General features: G+C 36.1%; 1 protein-coding gene across 2 annotated transcripts in view; it reads left to right on the forward strand.

The window, feature by feature from the left end:
• PDE3B (phosphodiesterase 3B) overlaps window positions 1-18,572 on the forward strand; it is a 237,028-nt gene that overhangs the window by 11,084 nt on the left and 207,372 nt on the right. The gene's annotated exons all lie outside the window — the stretch shown is intronic.

Here is an 18,572-nt window from a genome sequence, read left to right on the forward strand (position 1 = left end):
GCTGTGCCCCCACCCAAATCTCATCATGTATTTTTAGTACCCATAATCCCCATGTATTGTGGGAGGGACCTGTTAGGAGGTAATTGAATCATGGGGTGGTCACCCTCATGCTGTTTTCATGATACTGAGTGAGTTCATACGAGATCTGATGGTTTTATAAGGAGCTTTCCCCTGTTTGCTTGGCACTTCTGTTTCCTGCCACCATGTGAAAAGGGACGTGTTTGTTTCCCCTTCTGTCATGATTGCAAGTTTCCTGAGGTCCCCCTAGCTATGTGGAACTGTGAATCAATTAAACCTCTTTTCTTTATAAATTACCCAGCCTTGGGTATGCCCTTCTAACAGCATGAGAATGGACAATACAGTAGCCATCCTGATGGGTATAAAAATGGTATCTCATAATGGTATTTCATTGTGATTTTGATTTGCATTTCTCAAATGATTAGTGATATTGAGCATCTTTTTATGTGCCTTTTGGCCATTCGTATATCTTCTTTGGAGAGATTTCTATTCAAGTCTCTTGCCCATGTTTTAATTGAATTGCTTGTTTATGGTTGTTTATTCTTCTTATTTTAGGGGTTATTGATATATTTCTGAATATTAATTCCTTATCAGATGATTTACAAAAACTTTCTCCCATTCTTTGGGTTGACTTTCATTTTATTGATAGTATCCATTTGATGTGCAAAAGTTTTCTATTTTGATGAACTTTATCTATTTTTTTCTTTTGTTGCCTGTGATTTGGGTGTTGTATGAAAGAAATCATTGCAAATTCAGTGCAATGAAACTTTTTCTCTGTGTTTTCTTTGAAGAGTTTTATAAAAGTTTTAGTTCTATTGTTTACGTCTTTGATCCATTTTGAGTTAATTTTCATATACAGTGTAAGGTAGTGGTCCAACTTTATTCTTTTGCCTGTGGATATTCAGTTTTTCTAAGACCATGTGTTGAAAAAACTGTTCTTTTAATAATCTGTCAACAAAATGTTGGCTTCCTTCTTGAAAATTATTTGACAGTACATGTGAGGATTTATTTCCAGGCTCTCTGTTCTATGTCATTGGTCTATATGTCTGTGTTTATGTCAGTACCACACTGTTTTGATTATTATATCTTTTAGGAAGTTTCGAAATCAGAAAGTGTGAGACTTCAAACTTTGCTTTTTTTCAAGATTGTTTTGGCTGTTTGCATGTCCCTTGAGATTCCACATAAATTTTAGGATGGATTTTTCTGTTTCTGCAAAAAACATCATTGGGGTTTATTTTTATTTTTATTATTATAAAAAACAAAATTTACTCTGCTATTCATTTTTAAGTGTATGGTTCAGTAGTGTTAAGTACATTCACATTGTTGTGAAAAAATCTCCCTGTCGGCCGGGCGCGGTGGCTCAAGCCTGTAATCCCAGCACTTTGGGAGGCTGAGGCGGGTGGATCACGAGGTTGAGAGATCGAGACCATCCTGGTCAACATGGTGAAACCCCATCTCTACTAAAAATAAAAAAAATTAGCTGGGCATGGTGGCGTGTGCCTGTAATCCCAGCTACTCAGGAGGCTGAGGCAGGAGAATTGCCTGAACCCAGGAGGCGGAGGTTGTGGTGAGCCAAGATCGCGCCATTGCACTCCAGCCTGGGTAACAAGAGCGAAACTCCGTCTCAAAAAAAACTCCCTATCTTTTTCATCTTGCAGAACTGACACTCTATGTAAATAACAATTCCCCTTCCCCTGTTCCCTGGTAATCACCATTCAACTTTACGTTTTAATGAATTTGATGACTTTAGATACCACATATAAGTGGAATCATACAGTATTTTTTTTGTGAATTGCTTGTTTAACTTAGTATAATCATCTTTGGGATTTTGATAGGGATTGCCTTGAATCTGTAGATTGCTTTGAATAGCACTAGCATCTTAACAATATTAGCTTTTCTAATCCATGAAAATGGACACCTTTTGATTTATTTTATATTAATTTCTTTCAGCAACATTTCATAGTTTTCAGTGTATGAGTCTTTCACCTCCATGGTTAAGTTTATTCCTAAGCATTTTATTGTTTTCAATGCTGTTGTAAGTGGAACTGTTTTCTTAATTTCCTTTTTGAATTATTCATAGTGTATAACTGCGTGCAACTGATTTTTATCTGTTGATTTTTATATACTGCAGCTTTGCTGAATTTGTCTGTTCCAATAGTTTTTTTGTGGAATTTTTAAGTTCTTCACTTAATTTTTGATCCAAATTAGTGCTGCATATGTAGACTGAGAAACCTCAGGTAAAAAATTTAAATTGGTCTCAAATTGGTAATGCTCCAAGGCAATGGTTAGAAGCAAATTCATGTTCTCCAAGGCCTCAAATAATTCCTACAGATAAAATTCCAAAGAAATTGAGCAGTGTCTACTCAAAAATCCAGAAATCAGGCAAGGAAACAAGGCACTATGAATAAGAACCTAAGAAAAAGTACACAGCAAAAACACATCCACAAAAGCTTTAGATTACATAAAATATAAAAACACATTTAATATGCTCACAGAAACAAAATAGAAACCTGAAAAAATGATTGGGAGACAGGTGACTAAAAAAACTGTCACTGGCCAAGTGTGGTGGTTCATGCCTGTAATCCCAGCACTTTGGGAGGCTGAGGTGGGTGGATGGCTTTAATCCAGAAGTTCAAGATCAACCTGGCCAACATGGCAAAACCCTGTCTCTACAAGAAACAAAACGTTATCTGGGCATGGCCTGTAGTCGCAGTTACTTGGGAGGCTAATGTGGGAGCATCACCTGAGCTGGGAGGTCAAGACTGCAATGAGCTCTGATTGTACCACTGGACTGCTGCCTGAGTGACAGAGTGATACTCTGTGTCAAAAAAACACCCCCAAGCCCCAAAACAGAACAAATAATCATATAGGTCAAAAGAATTGGAGAATAAGAAGTAAAGTATAACTTGGACTTTATTGAAGTTCCAAAAGGGATAATAAAATGAAGAAGTATTTGAAAAGATAATGACTGTAAAATAGCATTTTATAGAACTGATGAAAAATGTCAAGTTTTTGTCCAGAAAGCTCACTGAATCTCAAGCAGAATAAATTAAAATAAACGCATACATTACTGCAAAATTGCAGAACCTTGAAGAAAAAGATAACTACTAAAAGAAATAAGAAAAGATTAATTAACTTCCAAAGAATGAATGGCAGTTATACTTAAAGGTGACTTATCAGTTACCACAGTGGAATCCATAAAGCAGTGGAATATCATCTGACAGGTGCTGAGAGAAAATAACTGTCAAACTAGAAATCAGTGCCCTGCAAAACTGTCTCCTTAGGAAAAGTGTGAGCTAAAACCATTTCAAACAAGCAAAAATTGAGGTAGTTTTTAACCACTGAAAGTACATACTCAGACAGAAGAAATGAATGAGACCAAGAAGGTATACTAATGATAAATATAAATAAAACTAAACAATCACTGATATAGACATTACTAACAATGCCTTGTAAGAGAACAGGCTGGAACTAAAGTACACACACACTAGCTGTTTACACACACACATACACACAAAACACACACACACACACACACACACACACACACACACACACACACAGCTAGTGCAACTACTGAGAGAATAGATACTGAGTGTATTGCTTCCAAACAGAGGTGACCAAAGAATTGAGGGAAAAAAGGAGAACAAATAATTAATATAAGAGGAAAAGGAGGCCAATAAAGGAAACTAGCAAACAGGACCACTACTTAAAGCATGTAAAAAGATAATAGAAATAAATCTAAATACTGCTACTAATCACAATAAATATAGAAACAAAAGCTCAAGTTAAAAGAAGGTAAAGATTGTCCACTTGAATTTTTAAAAAATCTGACTATAAACTCTTTGCAAACATAAGAATTTATTAAGATTGAAAATAAAAGAATGGAAAAAGGACACAAGACACTATAATAAAACTGGAAAATATTAATATCAGAAAAACTGGGAAAATGCTAGAGAAAAAGATGATCATTATGTCATTGTAAAACACTGAATTCACCAAGAAGATAAAATTTAAATTTGTAGATACATAATAACATAAATATCTATGTTTTTATATATACATACACACATATAATTAATAGCTATTTCCAAATTCACTTACAGTAGAAGGCATTCCTTTTGCATATTATTTTATCTATACCTCTAATTCATTCCTATCAGATTAATGTACTTATATTATACTGTCTTAATTACCCTCTCAATTATTAACCCCCTTTTTTGAGCATTGCAGTGTGCCAGGTACTGTGGGGGAAATACAAAGATAAATAAGATACGGTTCTATCCCTAGGGAGTTTATATCTAGTAGAGTCAGATGTGTAAACTAGCTCACTGTGAGACACAATTGTGTAATTGCTGTGTTCCAGTCATAGTACCTCACTGTGGAAGACAAAAGAGTGATCAATTTTGCTGGGGAGTGTATTAGAAGTCTTCGCAGAGGAGGCATTTGAAGGATATACTGTATAAGTCTTGATTAAGTAGAGACAGGCATTAAGACTGGTAAACCGTCTGATGGTAAAGAAAGTTCATGACTTTGTTGTGGAAATCAGAACAGAAAGCTAGTGAAGTAAGGAGTACAGAGTTACTTTGGAAATGTTACTGGAAGACACTGGAAAAGAGTGGTTGAGAATAATGTATGGAAGATATTGAGTGCCATCCTAAACTTTTTGGTTGATTCAGTAGAAAATATTGGAAGATTTTTCAGAAGAGAAGAGATGTTTTCTTTTTTTAGTTTAGAGAGATTATTGACAATGGGAAAAGTAGATCAGATAATGAAAATATTGGGAGCAGGGAGCCTATTATAACCATTCATATGAGAGACTGAGAACTATGGGAGTGGAAAAGCCCTGGTGTGTGGAAAAAAGGAGGTATGAAGATTTTTAAAGTCTTAGTGTCCAAAAGTTTAGTGGTGTCATTAGCTAATGTAGGGAACACTGGAAGATGAGCTGGTTTGGAAGATAAAGAGCTTGACTTTACTGATTAATGCATGTTCCAGTTTTCACATGTGAATGCTTGCTATCTCTTTTGCATCTCTAAATCGGATGTAAACTCCGTGAGTATAAGAACTAAGCATTTCTGTTTTGTATTTCTCATTTACATTTTGGAGTTCACAATGGATATCTGTTATTTATATTTACTCTTATTGTGGTTTCTTATAATAGTTCTATGTTAACCTTGGGCGAAGGAAAGAACTGTGGGTAGAGATGAATCCCAATTTCCTATTGTCTTTGGTGTTCTTATTAATAGTCAACTATTGCACCGTGGTGAAGCTAGACTAAGTTTAAATGTCATCTCTGCCACTTATAGAATGTTGGACAAGTTGTTTAACTTCTCTGTTACCTCAGTTTCTCTGTATATAAATTAAGGGTAATAACAGTATCTATCTTACTAAAGTGAAATAGATGTGATTCAAAATGTTGTGAGGATTAAGTGAGTTAACCTGTAAGTTCTTGGAATAGTATCTGGCACCTGGCAAGTTTTCAACAGGGTAGTTGTTGTTGCTGTTATTATTAATAGTTGAAATTCTCATCCTCAAATCACTTAATAGTTTATACCAATTTACTCTAAATCAATGGTAAAGCTAATTGAAATTTAGATATGAGACAATCTTTTTTTATTGTCTTGATGCTTCTTTTGAAACTGGTATTAAGCAAGAAAGCAAATCCTTTCCATAAGGGATCACACAGGGGAAATTCTTTCAGCAGTGGTCAGTATTTAGAACAACAAAGAAAAGATACAAGGAATAATTTAAAAAGTGATCGAAAGGTGGATAATTTGGATTTATTTTCTTTTAAAGTTTCAGAGTTAAAGATTAAGAACCTTTGATCTTCTAGAAGAAATATGTGTCAGCTACTTCAATCATAATTTACTGCCCCATAAGCTTTTTGTTCCAGTTTGTCACTTTGAAATTGGGAGTACACTGGAAAGTCAAACAAACGTCTTTACTCATAATTCTTCCATCACAGTTCACTGTCTGTTAAATATGTTGATAACTATGCAGCACCTCCCCAGGAATGGTAAGAGGGAGATAAGAGATATGGAAACAGAAAGAAGAGAAACTGTGTGTAAAAAAGTGACTCTTCCAACCCTCTTCCTCACTCCAGCCCATATTAGTCACTTTTTGCTTTACTGCTTCAATGTAACGCTTTGTTCCAGTTTTCAGAAAAAGTCTTCTGAAGAGCTTCTACCAGTTAGATGGTAATGGTTCAAAGCAGACAAAAATAAATGTGGATAGGAATTTTTACTAATATATGCGGAAATATTTTTTCTTTAGGGGAAAATACCTACATACACATTACTAAACACGAGTATTTATTATTATGTAAGTCATTATTTACTTGTATTTGTTGTAAAAATAAGCAGCATGTAAAAATAACTTAAATATCTGAAAATTCATTTCTTCAGCAACATTCTGCTAGGAGTTAGGAGGGCTAGGAAAAAGAATCATATAATGTCATTAGTTTTAGGAGTTTAATATGAGATAAAAAGTAAAGATTTTATTTTAAATAATAAAAAAGGCAGTATAATATTGTAGTGTTTGAGAGGTCTCAAAAAATAACACCCAAATTTCAAGAGGGGAGTAACAGACAAGATATCAGAATACCACCTTTATTCCTGAGAAAGCTGTTTTTGGAGGGCATGGCTTCTATCTGCAGATAGTTTTGCTTTCTGATACGGAACCCCAGAGTTAAACAGACTTACCTGCTTGTTAGCAGAATAGGACCAGGAACATCTTCCCTGTTTGCCTGGAGAGCCTATGCATGGAGAAGTGTTGGAGAACTTCTGCTTCCATCTAGTCGGTAGGCTTCCAAGGGCAAAAAGCGAGGGGTAGAATTATGATTACATGATTCTTTAATCTAAACTTACCAGTCAGGTAAGTTGCTATTCTCCTTCTAGGGTATAAATAAGTGAGAGCGTAGAGAGAATCCAAAAATATTTAGGGACAGTTCTTCCTCATAGAAGCCATAGGATTGAGAAAAAGATATTGCCTCTCTCAACACGATAATAGAAAAAGCTATTTGAAATTCTGACATCTTTTAGACAACACGTATTTTAATTTTTGCATGTCACCTATCTTGCAACTATTGCATCTACATAGTTGCGTGGAATGTACGTAATTTAAAAACTGAGCCCAGATTCTACCTTTCTTCATTTTGTTCTTTCTCTCTTGACAAAATCAAGTCACTTATTTCTGTGTGCATTTATTGTTGCACTTAAAACTCTCTATCATATTTGGGTTGGCAGGTCTTTCCTGTCTCTATATTTTATATCCTTTAAATGCAAGGACAGTATCTTAATTTATTTACATGGTCCTGGTGCTTGGCATGTATTAGATAGTTTATTGAGTTGAATTATTGCATTAAATACTGTTTTCTTCATCACTTAACAGGGCAGTATTTTCCTAGTTGATACATAATATTCATAATTTCATGATTGAAAGTAACTTGAAGAACAGGATGCCTAAGGATTTTGTTCTTGATTATCACGAAAGACAGCAAAACTCTTCTCCAGCCAGGGAAGCTTACTTTAGGTGAATGCCTCAGTTTATAGATGAAGCTTGGAAGAATGTTCCAAATTGGGAGAATGGAAACTAATACAGGACATTGTGTGTAGGAGTTGCCTCTAAACAAAAGGAGGGGCATGGAATGATCATTTGAGGTGAGATCATAGTGATGCAGTAGGGTTATAAACAATTTTGAGGGCCGGGTGTGGTGGCTCAAGCCTGTAATTCCAGCACTTTGGGAGGCCAAGGCGGGCGGATCACAAGATCAAGAGATTGAGACCATCCTGGTCAACATGGTGAAACCCTGTCTCTACTAAAAATACAAAAAATCAGCTGGGCATGGTGGCACGTGCCTGTAATCCCAGCTACTCAGGAGGCTGAGGCAGGAGAATTGCCTGAACCCAGGAGGCGGAGGTTGCGGTGAGCCGAGATCGCGCCATTGCACTCCAGCCTGGGTAACAAGAGCAAAACTCAGTCTCAAAAAAAATCAAAACAATTTTGACATTATCAGATATGGCTTGCAAAGTTAAAAATTCCTAAATGTTTGAATTGTTCTCAGTTAACAAGTGTTAATAGAAAATTTACAGTGCCTAGATTGTACTTTTGATTTCTAGGGAGAACTTCATTTTTAACAGAAATTTACTAATTTTAATTCATCGAGGAAGAAGATAGTAGTAAGGTACTAGTCATAATTATTTAGCAAACTCTAGAAATGTGATTTTTTTTTAAAACTTTTACTTTAAGTTCAGGGGTACATGTGCAGGTTTGCATAGGTAAACTTGTGTCATGGGAGTTTGTTGTACAGATTATTTCACCACCCAGGTATTAAGCCTAGTATTGATTAGTTATTTTTCCTCATCCTCTCTCTCCTCCCACTCTCTACTCTCTGATAAGCCCCAGTGTGTGTTGTTCCTCCTTACATGTTCATGTGTTCTCATCAAGTGCATTTTTGTCAGGTAACTGAAGTTTATCTTTTTACAAGTATTATCTTTTTAATTGAAACACATTTTTGCTGTGGCTGTTTCTACTATGTTTACCCCTATTTCTGCTTACTAAATAGATCTTGATGGAACTAACATATTTCTCTGATAAGTAAGGGTTGTCATTTTTAAAATTAGTAAAACATTTATTAGACAAAATTATTAGCAAGCACTGCACAAACAGTTAATGCAATCTGTTTGGTAAACTGAGTGATCTCCCAGTTCTGTGTTCCTCCACACATTCCGTACAAGATTCTCTTTAAGCAGATGCAACGATACCCTAAAGGCATAATTGTTAGCTTTATAGTCAGCATTAGACAGTTAAAATCCTCCAACATTAATTCCAGACTTGGCTGTAACTTTAAGAGCCATCTGGAAGACAGAGGATGTAGAGTTTACCAGATCTTATGCCCTGTTTATAAGGGAGGGGAATATCCCCAAAATATTTAGGAGAGTTCACATGTATTGAATGCCATTAATTTCAATGACCACAGCCTATTTCTAACATTCCTTATAGTGTTGCTTCTAATATTCTTGTTTTTTTTTTTTTTTTTTTTTTTTTTTTTTTTTTTTTTTTTTTTTGAGATGGGGTCTTACCCTGTTGTCCAGGCTGGAATCCAGTAGCTTGATCTCAGCTCACTGCAACCTCTGTCTCCCAGGCTCAAAAGATCCTCCCACCTCAGCCTCTGGAGTAGCTGGGGCTACAGGCACATGCCACCATTTCTGGCTAATTGTTTGTGTTTTTTGTGGAGATGGGGTTTTGCCATTTTGCCCACACCGGTCTGAAACTCCTGAGCTCAAGTCATCCACCCTCCTTGGCCTCCCAGAGTGCTGGGATTACAGGTGTGAACCACTATGCCTGGCACCTTCTAATATTCTAATACTAGAATATTCCTTATATTATTCTTTCTAATATTTCTTGTATGTCTAATATGCCATATATTAGTCTTTAGGGCTGATAGGAATAGCTTCTGAATTGTTTATAGTTGCTGCTTTGGAGTGTGGCCTTTCTGATTAAATGCTAGTTGATCACCCATAGAACACAAATCCTTGTTAAATAACTTACTTACATTTAAATAACAAGAAGTGAGAATGTAAGCACCCTGAAAATAAGAATTTTTGTCTGTTTTGTTCACTGCCTGTCCAAAATAATGACTGGCTAATAGTGAGAGTTCAAATAACTATTGAATGAGTAAATACTACACTGACTTTGCTGAAGTATTTAAATAAGTTTCAGACATTATAAAAATAAATAGGTTTTGGCCACAAGCTTAATTAAAAAAGTAAGAGTTAAAAAAAAGGTTTGAAGCATACAGTCCTATTTTAGGGGGCTCAAGAATTTAAAAGGAAGAAAGGAGGAGACATCTAGGTAAGAGGACATGCATGCTAGCTTTCCAATATTGGATATTATCTACTTTTTCTGAAGACAGTATTGACCCTTTGACCATGGCACATCTTTTTGTAGCAGAGGCCTCCTTGATGCTCAACATTTAATCGGTACATAGAGCCAAGAAATGAAATACATTGTGGACCTACATTTTGTGCATGTCTTTTGTGTTAAAGCCTCTTGAAGTCTAAGAACACATTGTTCCTTCTCTCAAAATCCTTTCCTCACTTTTGAGTAATTTATTTTTAAATTTATACATACCTCATCTTATTGTTCATCCTATTTTTGCATTATGTTAAACCTTCCCTGGCCAGCCCTTAAAATGTTAAAGGAAAGACATTACTATATTTCTTAATGAATACGCGAAACTTTTAAGTACAAATACTTTTGTCATCAGACTTTGTAAAGCCATCAGATGTTTGAAAAAAAAAATTTAAACATGTAGCAAAGGGTCTAGTTTTAAGAACTTAGCTATGAATGAATGAGCTTCTACCCATTTAGTAGAGTTCTCCAAATGAACAGAAAGTATACAGTGAAAGGAAGGTCCCTTAGAGGTTTGATCTTTTTCTGAAGCCAATCCTGTCTGTGTTTTTTATTCAAGAAATTTTTAGTCATTTTCAGAATTCATACCAGAAAACAGCTTATTAGTTTAGATATCAGCAAATTGGTCATGGCAAAAGATAAACATGAAAATAAACAACACTGTGTCAAAAAGGATGAAAAGCCAGCACTCTAACTAGTAGAATTGTTTTGGAAGCCTGTTTATCTCAGACTGAGATGACACCTTAAGCCTCTGCTGTTGCCTTCCATTCTCTCACAAGCCTCCCTGCTTCTGGGGACCCTCCTGACCATCTGCCTCCACCATGCCCACCTCTGTCTCACTCCTGCAAACAGGGTTGTCATTTTTAACACTGTCTTACTGTGCCATGATATATAGATGCCTAACTGCCTTGTAAAGTCTCTTTGCCATATACTAAGTGCTGTTTCTTACATTTTAATGTTCTCTTTAATAGTTACTTTGCTTGCTTCTCCTGCTAGCTTTTACCAATCTTTACCTCCCATTTCCCAATTAATTACTGTTTATCAGTGGTGGCTTAGGACACTAGCTAACCAAGCTAATTGGAATTCCCTGTAAAAATAAGTATGAATATAGTATATGGACTTTGTAATATCTGTTTTGACTCCACAGATAATTTTTTTGTTTGTTTTGATAAATGACTTCTGGATAAATGATGTTAGCCATGTTGTTTCAACATGACCAACTAAATATAGATTTTTTTCTTCTCTAGCCATGTTGTTTCAACATGAGCAGCTAAATATAGATTTTTTTCTTCTCTTTTTTAATGAGGTATATGGTACATACTGTAAAGTGAAGAAAACAACTATATAGCTCAACAAATTTTTACATATGTATACACTTGTATAGTTACCACTCAGATAAAAATATAGAACATTTTTATACCCTAGTTGACTCCCTCATGGTTTCTCCAATTTGATACCCTGTCCTCTAAGATAGCCACAGTTCTGATCTTTACCCTGATAGATTGGTTTTGTTTCTTTTTGAATCTTCATGGAAACTGAAATTTGGGTTTTATATCATTGTCTTGGGTCATAAAGTATTCTTTGATTTTAGAAAGTTTTATTTTTTTCCATTTATTCTTGAAACATTCATTTAGTACCTCCTACTGGCAAAATTAATTATTTTAGAGATTCAAAAATGAATAAAATATACCTTGCCATCAAGAAACTTGGAGTTTAGTACAAGAAAAAAATACCATAAAGGAGATATAAACAAAATACAGAGAAGGTCTAGGAAAAGAATGATGCTATAAGAGTGAGGGTCCTAATGAGAGCAGAGGCACACTCAGATGGCTAAAGTAGGGAGAGTTTATGAAGGAATGATTTATAAAAGAGTAGGAAGGGTTAGGAGAACATGGTATGAGTATCTGATGAGCAACAACAGATAGCCATTGTCACGTTTAGACATGCAAGGGCAGAATAGGGAGCTGTTAAGACTCAGAGAGTAGCTCTATAGAGGTTCATTTGACAGAAGCCATGGCTCTGGTAGTAGGAAAATATCGCTAACTAGAGGTAATTTTACATGAGAGCAGAGGTGGAGGTAGGTGGGAGAGTGAGGGAGAGTAACTACTCAAGGCTCACTTCCTATCTTTCTGTCTTCTGCTCTTGTCTTCCATTGGTTGACTTCACCCTGAAGAGAGAGGGCAGGGGGGCCTTTGGATGTAGACAGAGCCTTCTGGGGCACTGAACAGAGTGGAGGAGAATCGAGAGTGAATCTGGAGGGGCAAATGAAATATTTGTAGCACTACAGTTTTTTTAAGGACATAGTGTCTGCAGTATTGGCAGAAGGTTCTTTTAGGAAGAATCATGTAAACAAAGGGTAGAGGAGTATTGACATAAAGAGTATGTTGAGAAAATGGGAAACATTTCAGATAGTTTGGAGTGTACTTAAGAAGAATAGGCATAAAAATGAGAACACAGGTTAGTATTTGTAGATAAATGTTAATCTTTACATTGCATATCCTCTTATTTGTTATTAAGTCTTGTATTATAAATGTTTTTATAAATACCCGAGAATCATTAGTGCCTTCATCATTAGGTGGAAGATAGTTGGTCAAGTTTTGTGCCTTAGCCTGGTTATCTGGGTGATTTACACATAGCAGCCTAGTACAGATAGTACAAAGATCAGGAGTCATTTAGAGAGTGGGGCTTACAGTTAAGAATATAGGCTTTGGATTTGGACCATTTGTGTTTAGATTCTGACTCCAGCATTTACCAGCTTGATGACCTTAGGCAAGTTATCTAATACAGGTCTCAGTTTCCTCATTTTCAAAACACGTACAATCATAATAGTTTTATTTTAGAGTAGTTGTGAGGATTCATTGAGTAATTCACAAAGTATTTAGCCCAGAGCCTAGCAGATACTGTCAATAAATATTACCTATTGTTTTAAAATTAATTTAGGAGGGTATTATAGATGTCTTTGAATATTTGAAAGGCTGCCACATGATATAGGGATTAAACTTCTTTATGAGAACCTCTAATATCAGAATCAGGAGTAATGTGTGTAAGTAACAGGCAAACAGATTTGGGAATAATATGAGAAAATTTTTTAATAATTTAGAGTTGCTTGAATTAGAATAGGTTAGCTCATGAGATAATGATTTACATGCCAAGGGACTTTTTCAGGAAAACATCAAGGGGCTGTTTTGAAGTATTAATGTCTCAAAATGACCAAATTAGATAAAATCTTTAGGATATGTTCCAACCATAATAATCTATTACTTTATCCTAAAAATTTGTGAAAAAGCTCTAAGTAAGATGAAATGTGTTTGATTTCCTTTTCCACATCTGTCTTTGTTTCTGTTGACAATCTCTGTTCCTAACTACCTTCCAACAATCCAGCTTGCATGTCATCTTTCTTTGTTTAATGATATATATAATTTTTTTCCAGAGACAGAGTCTCATCATGTTGCCCAGGCTGGGCACAAACTTCTGGGCTAGATGATCCTTTTGCTTCAGACTCCTGGGTAGTTGGTACTACAGGTGCACACCACCATGCCCAGCATATTTAACAATATTTATTGAGCACATACAAATATACCAGGTATTGGTCTGGGTTCTGTGATTAGCACAGTGAACAAGACACATCAGTATCCTGCTTTAATGGAGCTTAAAGAAATTTTAGCAGAGGGAAATAGAAAATAAAAACACAGTGAAATAAATTTCAGGTAGTTTTAAGTACTGTGATGTATGAAGAAAATGAAACAGAATAATAGTATGAAGGGATACTAGGGCTTTGGGTGGTGGAGGTGGAAGTGGTCCCTTAGGTATGGTAGTAAGGGAAAGTCTCTCTGAAGAGGTGACATTTTAGCCAGCATATAAATGTTGAGAAGGAGCTGGTCATGCCGAGGGAAGCACATTCTAGGCAGAAGGACCACCAAAGGCAAAGGCCCTGTGGTGGGAAAGAGCTTGGTAGTGTTGGGGGTTAGAAAGGAAACTGGGTGGCTAGAGAGTGGTAGGAGAGGTAAGGACAGTATGGATTATATAAGGCTTTATATACCTTGTTAACATTCACATTTTTTTCCAATTGCACCCTAATGGCAAGTCATGAGAAAATTTTATGGTATAACTTATGTTTAAACAAGATTATTCTTGCTTGTTTATGGGATACTGATGGAATAGCTAGAGTGGAAGCAGGAAGATAGGAGGCTGTTGCAGTTATCCAAGAGAGAGATAATAGTGGCTTGGACTATCTTAGATGACTCTCTCCCATTCATCCCTAGATAGAATGTCCTTTAAAAATATTCTATAGGCCAGATGTGGTGGCTCATCCCTGTAATCCAAGCACTTTGGGAGGCGGAGATGGGAGGATTGCATGAGGCCAGGAGTTAGAGACCAGTTTGGGCAAAATAGCAAGACTGTCTCTACAAAAAATTAAAAAAATTAGCCAGGCGTGGTAGTGTGTGCCTGTGTTCTTTTTTTTTTTTTTTTTTTTTTTTTTTGAGACAGAGTTTTGCTCTTGTTACCCAGGCTGGAGTGCAATGGTGCGATCTCGGCTCACCGCAACCTCCGCCTCCTGGGTTCAGGCAAGTCTCCTGCCTCAGCCTCCTGAGTAGCTGGGATTACAGGCACGCACCACCATGCCCAGCTAACTTTTTGTATTTTTAGTAGAGACGGGGTTTCACTATGTTGACCAGGATGGTCTCGATCTCTTGACCTCATGATCCACCCGCCTCGGCCTCCCAAATTGCTGGGATTACAGGCTTGAGCCACCGCGCCTGGCGTGCCTGTGTTCTTAGCTACCCAGGAGGCTGAGGTAGGAGGCTCACTTGAGCCCAGGAATTCGATGCTGCAGTGAGCTATGATTGTGCCATTGTACACCATCCTTTGTGACAGAATGACATCCTGTCTAATATATATATACATATATATATATGTATATATATACATATACTACTGTTTAATAAATACTACTGTTAAAGTATCTTTACAGTATATTTTGGTTAGGTATACAATTGCCTTCTTCATTAGATTCTGAGTTTCTTAGGCACAAGGACAATGTCTTACCCCTTCTCTTATTATTGTAGGTAGCATTATAGCACTGCTATTAACTTTGTACTTAATACATTGCTGTTAAATGAATTCATGAAACTTCTATTTGAATACAGGACTTTCTATAGCTATTACAAACAGCAGAGTTAAATTATATAACTACAGTAAGGTAAGTTAGATTTGAGATGAAATTAAAAAAATACTCTCCCATACTTTACACAGAGAGTCAATGTAGTTTGTATGTAGTTAAGGAAAACCTACTAAGAAGGGAAAATTACAATATTTTTGTTAGGGGTGAAACACAAATCAGGAAGACTTAAGGGACTAAAAGCAAGAACTAGTTTTTGCTCTGTTATAATAAAGGCTAAACTGATTTTAACAAGAGACACAAATATAGTGGCTCAAATAAGAAAGAAGTTCATTTATTACATTGCAACAGGTCACACCTTCAGGCTGCTGGATCTTTCACGGGTTCCTTCCTTCATGTTGCTTTGCCACCTCTTAGGGTCTTGTCTTAATCTGCTGCATAATCAAGCTAGGACACTGTCACAGTCATCTTCCAGTCAGTGAGGAAGGGAAAAGAGAGTCCAGAGAGTCCAGATAAATAATTTTATTTTAAACAAGTGAGGTGAAAGTTGCATATATCATCTTGCTCATATTCTGCTGGCACTTAGTCGTATGGCCTTACTCAGCTCCTAGCGAGATGGAGAAATGTAGTTTTTAGCTGGGGAGTCATAGCAAAAACTCTACTGATTTTCAGCTAGCAGTCTACTGTAGTTGCTGTTATTTGAACTACTTAAAGTGAATATGAGGGTAAAAATTAGTTTCTGCTTCTTACCCCCATGGGAAAAATATTGAACTTCTCTATAGCACCTACACTCAGGGAGAGGCATCTTGATCCTGATTTCAACTGGGTTGGAAAACTGATTTTATTAGTAGTCTAAGAAAAGCTTTTATTTGTATTTTTACTAAAAATGAAGTTATGTTCAAATGAAAGAGAGTATATATGAGTCTTGAAAATTGTTACTTTAGATAAGGCAGGACTAGTAATTTTTAAAAATTATATTATAGGGCCGGGCGTGGTGGCTCAAGCCTGTAATCCCAGCACTTTGGGAGGCCGAGGCGGGTGGATCACGAGGTCAAGAGATCGAGACCATCCTGGTCAACATGGTGAAACCCCATCTCTACTAAAAATACAAAAAATTAGCTGGGCATGGTGGTGCGTGCCTGTAATCCCAGCTACTCAGGAGGCTGAGGCAGGAGAATTGCCTGAACCCAGGAGGCGGAGGTTGCGGTGAGCTGAGATCGCGCCATTGCACTCCAGCCTGGGTAACAAAAGCGAAACTCCGTCTCAAAAAAAAAAAAAAAAAAAAATTATATTACAAAAAAACAACTCTTGCTCACCAAAGAGCTTGTAGAAATGGTGGGCTGCTGGTTGCCCTCATGGCAGATATAAAGGATGCAGATATATAATATTTCTATTAAGATGATTTTGGATAAGGGATTCCTTGTTGCTTTTTTTTTTTTTTTTTTTGAGACGGAGTTTTGCTCTTGTTACCCAGGCTGGAGTGCAATGGTGCGATCTCGGCTCACCTCAACCTCCGCCCCCTGGGTTCAGGCAATTCTCCTGCCTCAGCCTCCTGAGTAGCTGGGATTACAGGCACGCACCACCATGCCCAGCCATTTTTTTTTGTATTTTTTAGTAGAGATGGGGTTTCATCATGTTGACCAGTATGGTCTTGATCTCTTGACCTCGTAATCCACCTGCCTCGGCCTCCCAAAGTGCTGGGATTACAGGCTTGAGCCACCGCGCCCAGCCCCTTGTTGCTTTTAATGTATCTCTTCCTTTTTTTAAATTACATGTTAGGTTAATATAATTCTTCATCATGTAGAACTAAAGTTCTCAGAATTGGAGTTGAGGATGATAAGCTGCTTTAGAACCTTTTAGACCTTAAGTCTGTGTTTCTGTTTTCAGGACTGTCTCCTAAAGAGAGGTAGCTTTTTTTTTTTTTCTGTTGGATAGTAAATTATCACCGATTTCTTTATTTCTTAAGAGCAGACATAATCTTTGGGGTAGTTCCTTTATAATCTTGATTCAGTATTTTTTCTTTCTTATTAATATTGCTATTCGTTTTATTTTTTGCTTATTTTAAAAAAATTCGGTTAATTTACATATAATAAAATGCATGGGTTTATATGTTAAGTTAATGATGTTACATTTCAAGTTTTGATGGCACTTATGTAATTGTGAACCAAAACAAGATACAGAATCTTTCCTTGAATTCCTTTCCAGTCAGTTCCACCTAGCTCCTCAGAGACAGCCATTTACTGATTTCTATCACTATAGATTTATTTTACCCATTCTTTAACTTCTTTTAATGGAATTTTACAGTATGTATTCTTTTGTGTTGAGCATCTTTCACTCCTTATACCGTCTTGAAATGCATTCATATTGTTTTGTATATCAGCCATATGAATATATTTAATGACTATGTTCCCAGAATGAATATATTTTATGAATAGCTCACAATTTATTTATTATTCTGTCAGAATTTGTTTATACATTCTTATGTTGATGAATATTTAGGTTTCCAGTTTTTGGCTTGCAAATTAGGCTACTCTGAGCATTCTTATGCAAGCCCTTTTTGTGGAGACATGTTTTTATTTCTGTTGGGTAAATACCTAAGAGTGAAATTGCTAAGTCAGACTAGATACATATTTAACATTGTAAGAGACGGACATATACTTTTTCAAAGAGATTACACTACGTTTACACTCCTACCAGCAATATGTGAGAGTTCCAGTTGCTCCACATACTCAACATTTGATGTTGCCATTCTTTTATTTTAGCTATATAGTGATATTGAATGCCTTTTTATGTTCTTATACATTTATGTATCCTCTTTTGTGAAGTGTCAGTTTAAGTCTTTTGCTAATTTTAAAATGATTTTCAAGAATTTACTGATTTGTAGTTGTTTTAGACAGTCATACATTGCTTAACAGTGGGGACATGTTCTGAGAAATGTATTGTTAGGTGATGTCATCGTTGTGCAGTCATCATAGAGTACTTACACAAACCTAGATGTCACAGCCTAGGCTATATGGTACATTTTATTGCTTATAAGATACAAACCTATACAGCATGTTTCTGTACTGAATGCTGTAGGCAGTTGTAACACAATGCTAATTATTTGTATATCTAAACATTTAAATGTAGAAAAAGTATGGTAAAAATATGTACACCTGTATAGGGCACTTACCATGAATGGATCTTGCAGGATTGGAAATTGGAAATTGCTCTTGGCGAGTCAGCGAGTGAGTGGTAAGTGAATGGAAGGTCTAGGACATTACTGTACACTATTATGGACTTTATAAATACCAAACACTTAGGCTTTTTAGTTTTACAATGTCTTGACAGCTACAACTGAAAGTTTGTTATGTGGCATGTCACTATATTATGGATGTGAGTCCTTTGCCATATGTGTGTGTTATGAATATTTTTCTCTTAATCTGTTGCTTACCTCTTCGTTTTCTTAATGTCTTCAGCTAAGCAGAAATTTTAATTTTGTTGAAGTCTAATGCACTATTCTTTTTTACTTTACATTTAGTGC

This window comes from Saimiri boliviensis, chromosome 6 (genome assembly GCF_048565385.1).
Source record: "Saimiri boliviensis isolate mSaiBol1 chromosome 6, mSaiBol1.pri, whole genome shotgun sequence".
In the NCBI taxonomy this organism is placed as follows: Eukaryota; Metazoa; Chordata; class Mammalia; order Primates; family Cebidae; genus Saimiri; species Saimiri boliviensis.